This window comes from Chiloscyllium plagiosum, unplaced genomic scaffold (genome assembly GCF_037043375.1).
Source record: "Chiloscyllium plagiosum isolate Xiang-an unplaced genomic scaffold, Cpla_swu_hap1 HiC_scaffold_2, whole genome shotgun sequence".
NCBI classification, from domain to species: domain Eukaryota; kingdom Metazoa; phylum Chordata; class Chondrichthyes; order Orectolobiformes; family Hemiscylliidae; genus Chiloscyllium; species Chiloscyllium plagiosum.
Window position 1 is genome coordinate 125,076,595 of NW_028270140.1, and position 9,967 is coordinate 125,086,561.

Genomic DNA, 9,967 nt, shown 5'->3' on the forward strand with positions numbered 1-9,967 from the left:
TTAATTTCCCTCTATTAGGGGGTCTATAATACAATCCCAATAATCATCCCTTTCTTATTTCTCAGTTCCACCCAAATAACTTCCCTGGATGTATTTCCGGGAATATCCTCCCTCAGTACATCTGTAATGCTATCCCTTATCAAAAACACCACTCCCCTTCCTCTCTTGATTCCCTTTCTATCCTTCCTGTAGCATTTGCACCCTGGAACTTTAAGCTGCCAGTCCTGCCCATCCCTGAGCCATGTTTCTGAAATGGCTATGATACCTAAGTCCCATGCCCTGAGTTCATCTGCCTTTCCTGTTCGGCCCCTTGCATTGAAATAAATGCAGTTGAATTTATTAGTCCTACCTTGTCCCAACCTGCCCTGACTGTTTGACTCACTTCTGTTCTCAACTGTACCAGTCTCAAATTGATCTCTTTCCTCACTATCTCCCTGGGTCCCACCCACTCACCCACCTAACTGGTTTAAATCCGCCTGAGCAGTTCTAGCAAATCTCCCTGCCAGTATATTAGTCCCCTTTCAACTTAAGTGCAATCTGTACTTCTTGTAAAGATCACTTGTACCCAAAAAGAGATTCCAATGATCCAAGAATGTGCATCTTTCTCCCATACACCAGCTTCTCAGCCATGCATTCATCTGCTCTATCCTCCTATTCTTGCTCTCACTAGCTCATAGCAGCAGGAGTACTACTCTCGAGGATCTCCTTTTTAAATTCCTGCCTAACTCTCTGTAATCTCCTTTCAGAATCTCAACCTTTTCCCTTCCTATGTCTTTGGTTCCAATGTGGACAATGATCCCTCTCTCACTTGAGAACATTCTGAACTCTCTCTGAGACATCCTTGATCCTGGCACCAGGGAAGCACCACACCATTCTGATTTTTCGCTGCTGGCCACAGAAACGTCTGTCTGTACCTCGAACTAGAGTCCCCTAACACAATTGATCTATTGGAAATCGACATACCCTTCATTGCATTAGAGCCAGTCTCAATACCAGAAACTTGGCTGTTCATGCTACGTTCCCCAGAGAATCCATCACCCCCTACATTTTCCAAAACAGCATACTTGTTTGAAATGGGGATAGCCACAGAAGACTCCTGCACTAACTGCCTACCTTTCTTACCTTTCCTGGAGTAAACCCATCTATGTGACTGTATCTGCGACTTTCCCCCCTTCCTATAACTGGCCAGGCCATTGGGTCTACAACTCTCTGTTGTATCTCTACCACCTTGTTTTAAATAGTGGGGTTACTTTAGCTTTTGCCCAAAATGTCAATTTTACAGCTCCTTGGATGTTGCCTGACCTGCTGTGCTTTTACAACACCACACTCTCAACTCTCATCTCCAGCATGTACAGTCTTCACTTTCGCCTTACTTAAGACATAGAACTGGAAGCAAGGCTATTCTGCTCATTGAGTCCACTCTACCATTTAATCATGGCTGATGGGCATTTCAATTCCACTTACCTGCACTCTCCCCGTAGCCCTTAATTCCTTGCGGGATCAAGAATTTATCAATTTCTGCCTTGAAGACATTTAACCTCCCAGCCTTCATTGTGCTCCATGGCCATGAATTCCACAGCCACACGACTCTCTGGCTGAAGAAATGTCTCATTTCTGTTCTGAATTGACCCTCTAATTTTAAGGCTGTGCCCATGGGTCCTGGTCTCCCCGCCTAATGGAAACAATCTCCTAGCGTCCACCCTTTCTTAGCCATGCATTATCTTGTAAGTTTCTATTAGACCTCTCCTCAACCTTCTAAACTCTAATGAGTACATTCCCATGATCCTCAACTGTTCATCATATGTTAGGCCTACCATTCCAGGGATCATCCATGTTAATCTCTGCTGGACACACTCCAGTGCCAGTATGTCCTTCCTGAGGTGTGCGGCCCAAAATTGGACACAGTATTCTAAATGGGGCCTAATTCGAGGTTTATGAAGTCTCAGTAGCACATCACTGCTTTTACATTCCAACCCTCTTGAGATGAATGACAACATTACATTTGCTTTCTTAATCAGAGACTCAACCTGCAAATCAACCATAAGAGAATCCTGGACTAGCACTCCCAGATCCCTTTGTATTTTGGCTTTATAAATGTTCTCACCGTTTAAAAAATAGTCCATGCCTGTATTCTTTTTTCCAAAGTGCAAGACCTCACATTTGCTCACGCTGAATTTCATCAGCCATTTCCTGGACCACTCTCCTAATCTGTCTAAATCTTTCTGCAACCTATTTACCTCCTCAGTACTACCTGTCTAACTTCGTATCATCAGCAAACTTTGCCAGAATGCCCCCAGTCCCTTCATCCAGATCATTAATATATAAAGTGAACAGCTGCGGCCCCAACACTGAACCCTGCAGGACCCCACTTGTCACCAGCTGCCACTCCAAAAAAGAACCTTTATCTCTGCCTTCTGTCAGACAGCCAATCCCCAATCCATGCCAGTAGCTCACCTCGAACACCATGGGCCCTCACCTTACTCAGCAACCTCTTGTGAGGCATCTTATCAGAGGCCTTTTGGAAGTCTAGATAGATAACATCCACTGGGTCCCCCTGGTCTAACCCACTTATTACCTCTTCAAAGAATTCTAACAGGTTTGTCAGGCACAACCTTCCCTTACTAAATCCATGCTGACTTGTTCTAATCTGACCGTGCACTTCCAAGAATTTAGAAATCTCATCCTTAACGATGGATTCTAGAATTTTACCTACAACCGAGGTTAGGCTAATCAGCCTATAATTTTCCATTTTTTGTCTTGATCCTTTCTTAAACAAGGGGGTTACAACAGTGATTTTCCAGTCATCTGGGACTTTCCCTGACTCCAGTGATTTTTGGAAGATCACAGTCAACGCCTCCGCTATTTCCTCAGCCACGTCTGTCAGAACTCTAGATATAGCCCATCGGGACCAGGAGATTTATCGATTTTTAGACCCTTTAGCTTTTCTAGCACTTCCTCTATTGTAATCGCTCCTCAACTCTGCCCCCTGACTCTGCTTAATTGTTGGGATATTACTCATGTCTTCCACTGTGAGGACTGACACAAAGTCCTTATTAAGTTCTTCAGCTATTTCCTTATCTCTCAGCACTAGCCTTCCAGCATCAATTTGGAGCGGCCCAATGTCTACTTTTGTCTCTCGTTTGTTTCTTATGCATTGAAAGAAACTTTTACTATTATTTCTGATATTGCTGGCTAGCTTACCTTCATATTTGGTCCTCTCCTTCCATATTTCTCTCTTTGTTATCCTCTGTTTGTTTTTGTAGTCTTCCCAATCTTATGATTTCCCAGTGCTCTTGGCCACTTTATTGGCTCTCTCTTCTTTGATACGTTTCCTGACTTCCTTTGTCAGCCATAGCTGTCTAACCCCTCCCCAGATAATTTTTCTTTTCTCTGTACTGTGTCCTCAATTATTCCCAGAAACTCCTGTCATTGTTGCTCTACTGTCTTCCCCGCTAGGGTCTGCTTCCAGTCGATTTTCGTCAGTTCACAAACCTATAGAAACTTTTAAAATCAGTTTGTACATTCCTTGCAAACTTAATCTTGTACTCTGTTTCCCCTGCTCTTAATCAACCCCTTTGCTCTCCTTGACTGAAATCTAAACTGTTCCCATTTCTCAGTTCTGCTTTTCTTTGGCCAATTTGTATGCCCTTTCCTTAAGTCTAATACTAGCCTTAATTTTCCTTGTTAGACATAGTTGTGTCACCTTTCCCATTTTAGTTTTGTGCCAGATAGGAACGAACAATTACTGTAATTCCTCCATGATTCTTTGAATGTTTCACATTGCCTACCCATCATCATAGCCGGCTCACATCTCATATTATCATAGTTTCCTTTATTTAGATTGGGACCCAAGTCTCAGAACCAACCATGTCACTCTTTGTCTTAATAAGGAATTCTATCAAGTTATGGTCACGCTTGTCTCAAGGGTCCTGCACAGCCAGATTGCCAACTATTTCTTTCTCATTACACAATATCCAGGCTAGGATGGCCTGTTCTCTAGTTGGCTCCTCGATGTATTGATCCAAAACATTATCTCATACACACTACAGAAATTCTTCCTTTACAGTATTTGATTTGCCCAATCTATATACAGATTAAAGTCACTCTGGGTAGTTCATGGACAATCTATGGTGTCTTATTTGTATTGCCTGTTGACTACAAGTGCTCAAGCATTCCAGGACACATTCTGATGTTGCAAAAATCTTCAGTTTTTATTCCTTTCATATCCATTTATATGACTTGAAAATAGATCATTGTTCCTTCAGAGTCGCAGGGTGAGAATCCTGGAATTCCCTTCCTAATAGCATTGTGGATCTATCCACAGCACATGGAACGGTTCAAGAAGGCAGCTCACCACCACCTTCTCAAGGGCAACCAGGGGCAGTAAATGCTGACTCAGCTAGATCCACAATGAATTTCAAAAAACACTAATCAAACTGGGATGAGAACTGGGATTATGCTCCTATCACCCTTTTAGGAAACACATTCTATATCATAACCTCAAAGTGTTTTAAAATATTACTCCTCAATTTATCTCTGGTTCCACACATCTCTGCCCTCTGATTACCAAACTTCTAACATTGAAATTACTTTCTTATTTGGTCTATCAAAGACTTTCACAATTTTGAATACTTGTATTAAATACTCCCATAACATTCTCAGCTCTTGGAAGAACAATCCAAACTCTTCTCCATGTAACCGATGCACTCCATTTTTGGTATTACTGGCAAACATGCTGAAAGGATATTTGCCCTCATGGAAGAATCTAGAATTTGGTCGGTATGGAATGTATAGTTTAAAAATAAAGTTATTCCCATTTAAGATTCAGACAAGGAGAAATTTCTTCTCTAAAAGGCTCATTTACTCTTGAAATTTGCTTCTCCAGAGGGAAGAGCTGACTCTTTGAATATATTCAAGGCTGAGTTAGATAGATTTTTGGTTTACAAAATAGTCAAGAGTTATGAGGGGTTGGCAGGAAAGTGAAGCTATGTCTGCAATCTGTCAACCATGGCCTTTTTGAATGGCAGAACAGGTTCAATGGAATGAATGACCTATTCCTGCCCCTATTTCTTACAATCTCCTCCATATCTTCACTAAGGTCTGGACATCCTCCCGAAATGTGATGCCCAGAGTTGGTCAGAATATTTCCCTTGAGAATATTCATTTTTTGTTCATATAAAAGATTCTTCACATGCTTTTTTTAAAAAAAAAGCTTGGCCAGATACCTTCAAAATTCATATGTGCACAACTCCAGGCTTAAGCGCCTTCTTTAACATTATTCCATTTAGTTCATAATGCCTTTCTTTATTCTTCCTATCAAAATGCTTCACTTCATGCTTCTTAGTTTAAGTTTACTTACCACATGCCTGCCCATTTCACCAGTCTATGCCTTCCTTAAGTTTGTTACTATCCCACACCGATAACCGGGTTTTGATCATTTGCATTGCAATGTGTTGACGGAAAGAACCTACAAAACCAGATTGTGCTCAACACTCAACCTTTTCTATTTTTCATGCATTTGATAATGTAAACTGTGTCTGTGTGTATGTTTTTACTGTTCATTAAATGTAAAAATGTATATTTTTTCCTCAGCCAAAATATGTAGTGCATAGCAAACCACATTCCATGACTTTGAGTACAATCAAACAAGTGGTATTAGTGTTCCAGAGCATTACTGAAAATAAACATGAACATAGCTCTCAATACTGAAGGTCTGAACTAAAACTCCTGAGGTCACAGCATATGGTTCGGTGCATAGGGAAAAGGATTTTATCAACTTGTACCAACTGAACATAAATTCAGAGTAAGAGTCATACTCATCTTTGTCCTAGTTTCCGTTAGTCCCTGCACATATGCTGTTGGGCCTCCAGAGTGTTTCCAGCACGTTCAGTTCTTTATTATGGACACCAATGTGCAGACGTCCAATGGGAAAACTGAATGGAAAGGATCATAAACTCAAAGCACATCATGCCCATTTTCAGTTCCATTTAAAGTAATGGAAGGAAAATCAACAGATTGATCAGTCACAAGTTAAGAATAATCACATTTGTTGAAGAATATGTCCACAAGTTAGTATTTATTCTGCAATTACTTTGGGAAAGCCAGGTCTTGAACCTGTGGAGACATTATATCATCAACCTTTAATGAGAAGTGATTTGAGGGAGGTGACTTAGCATGAATAGTCTCTATTATGGATGTGCTTATAGGAAATAAATGCTAAGCTTTAACCAATCACCAGAGGAACTCAGATCTTGTGGAGTATTAAGGGTTAATAATCAAGCATGATTATTATTCAGTTAAACTGGAAAGCCTCATGAAGCCTGTTCCACCATTCAACACGATCATGCTGATCTGGTTGTGTTTCGTATTTACTCCCAATAACCCTCAATTCCACTGCCTAAGTGTCTATCCAGCTCTGTCTTTAAAATATTTAAAGATCCCACCTCCACCATCTTAATAAGCAGAGAGTTCCAAAGTTGCACAAACCTCTGAAAAGAAAAATAATTCTTCTCATCCATGTCCTGAAAGGAGACCTCTAATTTTAAAATAACTCCCCCTTATTGTAGACTCACCTACATGAGGAAACATTCTTTCCACATCCAAGACCACCTTGTCAAGACCATTCAGGATCATATACACTTCAGCCAAGTCACTCCTCACTATTCTAAACTCCAGGGGAAACTAGCTCAGCCTGTCTAATCTACCCTATCAGACAACCCACTCATTCCAGGTATCAATCTAGTCAACTGACATTTAAACACTTCCAATACATCCTTCCTTAAATAAGGAGACCAACTGCACACAGTATTTGAGATGTGGTCTCATTTATGATTTGTATAACTGAAGCATAATATCTTTATTTTAATGTTCAATTCCTCTCATAATAAAGGATGGTATTCCAATAACCTATGATTATATGCTGTACCTGCATATTAACTTTTTTGTGACTTATGCACTAGAACACCTATATCCCTATGCACCTTGGAATTCTGCAGTTGTTTTTCATTTAAGTAATACTCTGTTTTTAATTCTTCCAACCAATATGAAAAAAAATCACACTTTCCAAGACTATAATCTCTGGCAGATTTTCGCCCACTCACTCAACTTACCTATATCTACCTGCATATTCCTCATGTCATCTTCACAACATCTTTCCCTATCTGTTTTGGTGTCATGTGAATTTAGCTACCATGCCTTCATTTCCCTCATCTAATCAATGATGTGAATTGTAAAATGTTGAGGCCGCAGCACAGATTCCTGCAGGATTCCATTAGTCACATTCTGTCATTAGACAAGGATCCATTTATGAATACTGTCTTTTTCAGCCAGCCAACAAATCTTCTATTCATGCTAGTATGTATTCCCTACACTATGAGCTTTCTGTCCCCACAATAATCCTTGATAATACATGTTATCAAATGCCTTCTTGAAATCCCAGTATAGTCTCTCTATAGGCTCCCTTCATTCAAAGCGCATGTTACTCGTTCAAAAATATTAAAATACATTGGTTAAATATGATTTCCCTTTGACAAAATCATGCAGATTCTTCCAAATTAAGTTGAGCGCTTCTAAGTGCACAGCTATAATCTCTTCAATGATCAATTCTAATACGTTCTCCACAAAAGACATCAAATTTGGGGCGGCATGGTGGCTCAGTGGTTAGCACTGCTGCCTCACAGTACCAGGATCCCAGGTTTGATTCCAGCCTTGAGCGACTGTCTGTGAAGAGTTTGCACATTCTCTATGTGCCGGCGTGGGTTTCATCCAGTTGCTCCAGTTTCCGCCCATAGTCCAAAGATGTGCAGGTCAGGTGAATTGGCCATGGTAAATTGCCCATAGTGTTTGGTGCATTAGTCAGAGGGAAACGGGTCTGGGTGCGTTACTCTTCGGAGGGTCGGCCTGGGCTAGTTGGGCCGAAGGGCCTGTTTCCACATTAGGGAATCTAATCTAAAAAAAATTACAAGTCCACAGGTTTTCTGTTTTCTGCCTCTTTCCCTTCTTGAAGTCAAATATTATGCACGCTATTTTTCAATCCAAAAGGAAATTTTGGAAAACAAACGTCAACGCAACCACTACTCACTATCAATCGCTTTTAAGAGCCTAGGAATGAAATCCATCTGGACCTGGAGACTTGTCAATTCATAGATCTATCAATTTACCTAGCACTTTTCCCATGATCGTAATTTTGCTAAATTCCTCTTTCCCTTTCACCTCCTGAGTGCCAGGTGTTACTGGAGGAGTTTGTATCTTCTATAACAAAGAGAGAATAAAAGTATTTGATTATTTTGTCTGCCATTTATAGAGTTATAGTGTTGCAGTGTTATGCAACACGGAAATAGAACCCTCAGTCCAACTCATCAACATGGACCAGATCTGCCCAAATTAATCTTGTTTAATTTGCCTGTATTTGGCCCATATCCCTCTAAATCCTTCCTATTCATGTACCCATTCAGGTGTCTTTTAAATGTTGTAATTTTGCCAACCTTCACCACTTCTTCTGGCAGCTTGTTCCATACACACATCACACTCTGCACGAGTACATTGTCCCTTAGGTACCCTTTAAATCTTTACCATCTCACCTTAAACCTATGCCCTCTTGTTTTGGACTCCTCTACCCTGGGATAAAGATCTTGGCTATTCACCCTAACCATGCCCCTCATGATTTTATAAACTTCGATAAGGTCATTCCTCAGTCTCTGACATTGCAGGAAAAATAGTTCTAGCCTATTCAGCTTCTCTCTATAGCTCAAATCCTCCAGCACTGGCAACATCCTTGTAAACCTTTTCTGTACCTTTTCAAGCTTAACAACATCTTTCCTATAGGAGGGAGACCAGAACTCAATGCAGTATTCCAAAAGTGGCCTATCCAACATTCTGTACAGCTGCAACATGACATCCCAACTCCTGTACTCAATGTACTGACCAATTAAGGCAAGTGTACCAAATGCCTTCTTCAATATCCTTTTTACTTGTGACTCCACTTTCAAGGAACTATGAATCTGCACTCCAAGGTCTCATTGTTCAGCAACACTCCCCAGGACTTTACCATTAAGTGTATAAGTCCTGCCCTGATTTGCCTTTCCAAAATGCAGCACCTCACATTTATCTAAATTAAACTCCATCTGCCAATCCTCAGCCTATTGGCCCATCTGATCGAGGTCCCGTTATACTCTAAGGTAACCAGATTAATTTGGGATATCTGGTGAGCACGGACAAGCTGGACCGAAGGGTCTGTTTCCATGCTGTATATCTATATCACATTCTAATTTACGTAATTTTAGAAGACCAAAAGCATGTCATCAGACAAAAACAGAACCTCGGTAACATCCAGGCTTGGGTCTAAAATTGGCAGCTAGTACTTGCAACGTATAAGTGCCAACAATTATTGAATATGCAACTTACGGAACTGTAACTAGATCAAGACCATGGCTACAAGGTAAAGGGAGAGTGGATACCCTGCAATAATTTGCTAATTTTTGACTTATTAAAATACAAATTCGAACAAGATACAATAGTTTTCATTCACTTACGCATGTAGTTGCAATAATGCATATAAAGCTCAATGACCCACTGGACATAATTATTTTCCTGATTAGTGGCTCCATCAATGGGCCTAATATGGTTCACTACTACCATCTGCACATTGTGAAATCCATTATCTAATATAAGTGCAAAAAACAGCTATGACATACAGATTGATCAGGAAAATTAAAATTCAGCAGGCGATTTAAATGTTCCTGTTAGCTTCCTATGGGGCACGTTCATCAGAATCATATAATCTCCAGAGTGTGGAAACAGGCCCTTTTGGCCCAACAAGTTCACATCAACCCTCCGAACAGTATCCCACCCAAATCCATTCCCTCTAACCAATTACTCTACATTTACTCCTAACTAATATTATGGGGCAATCTAGCACGGCCAATTCACCTAGCCTGCACATCTTTGAATTATGGGAGGAAACCAGAGC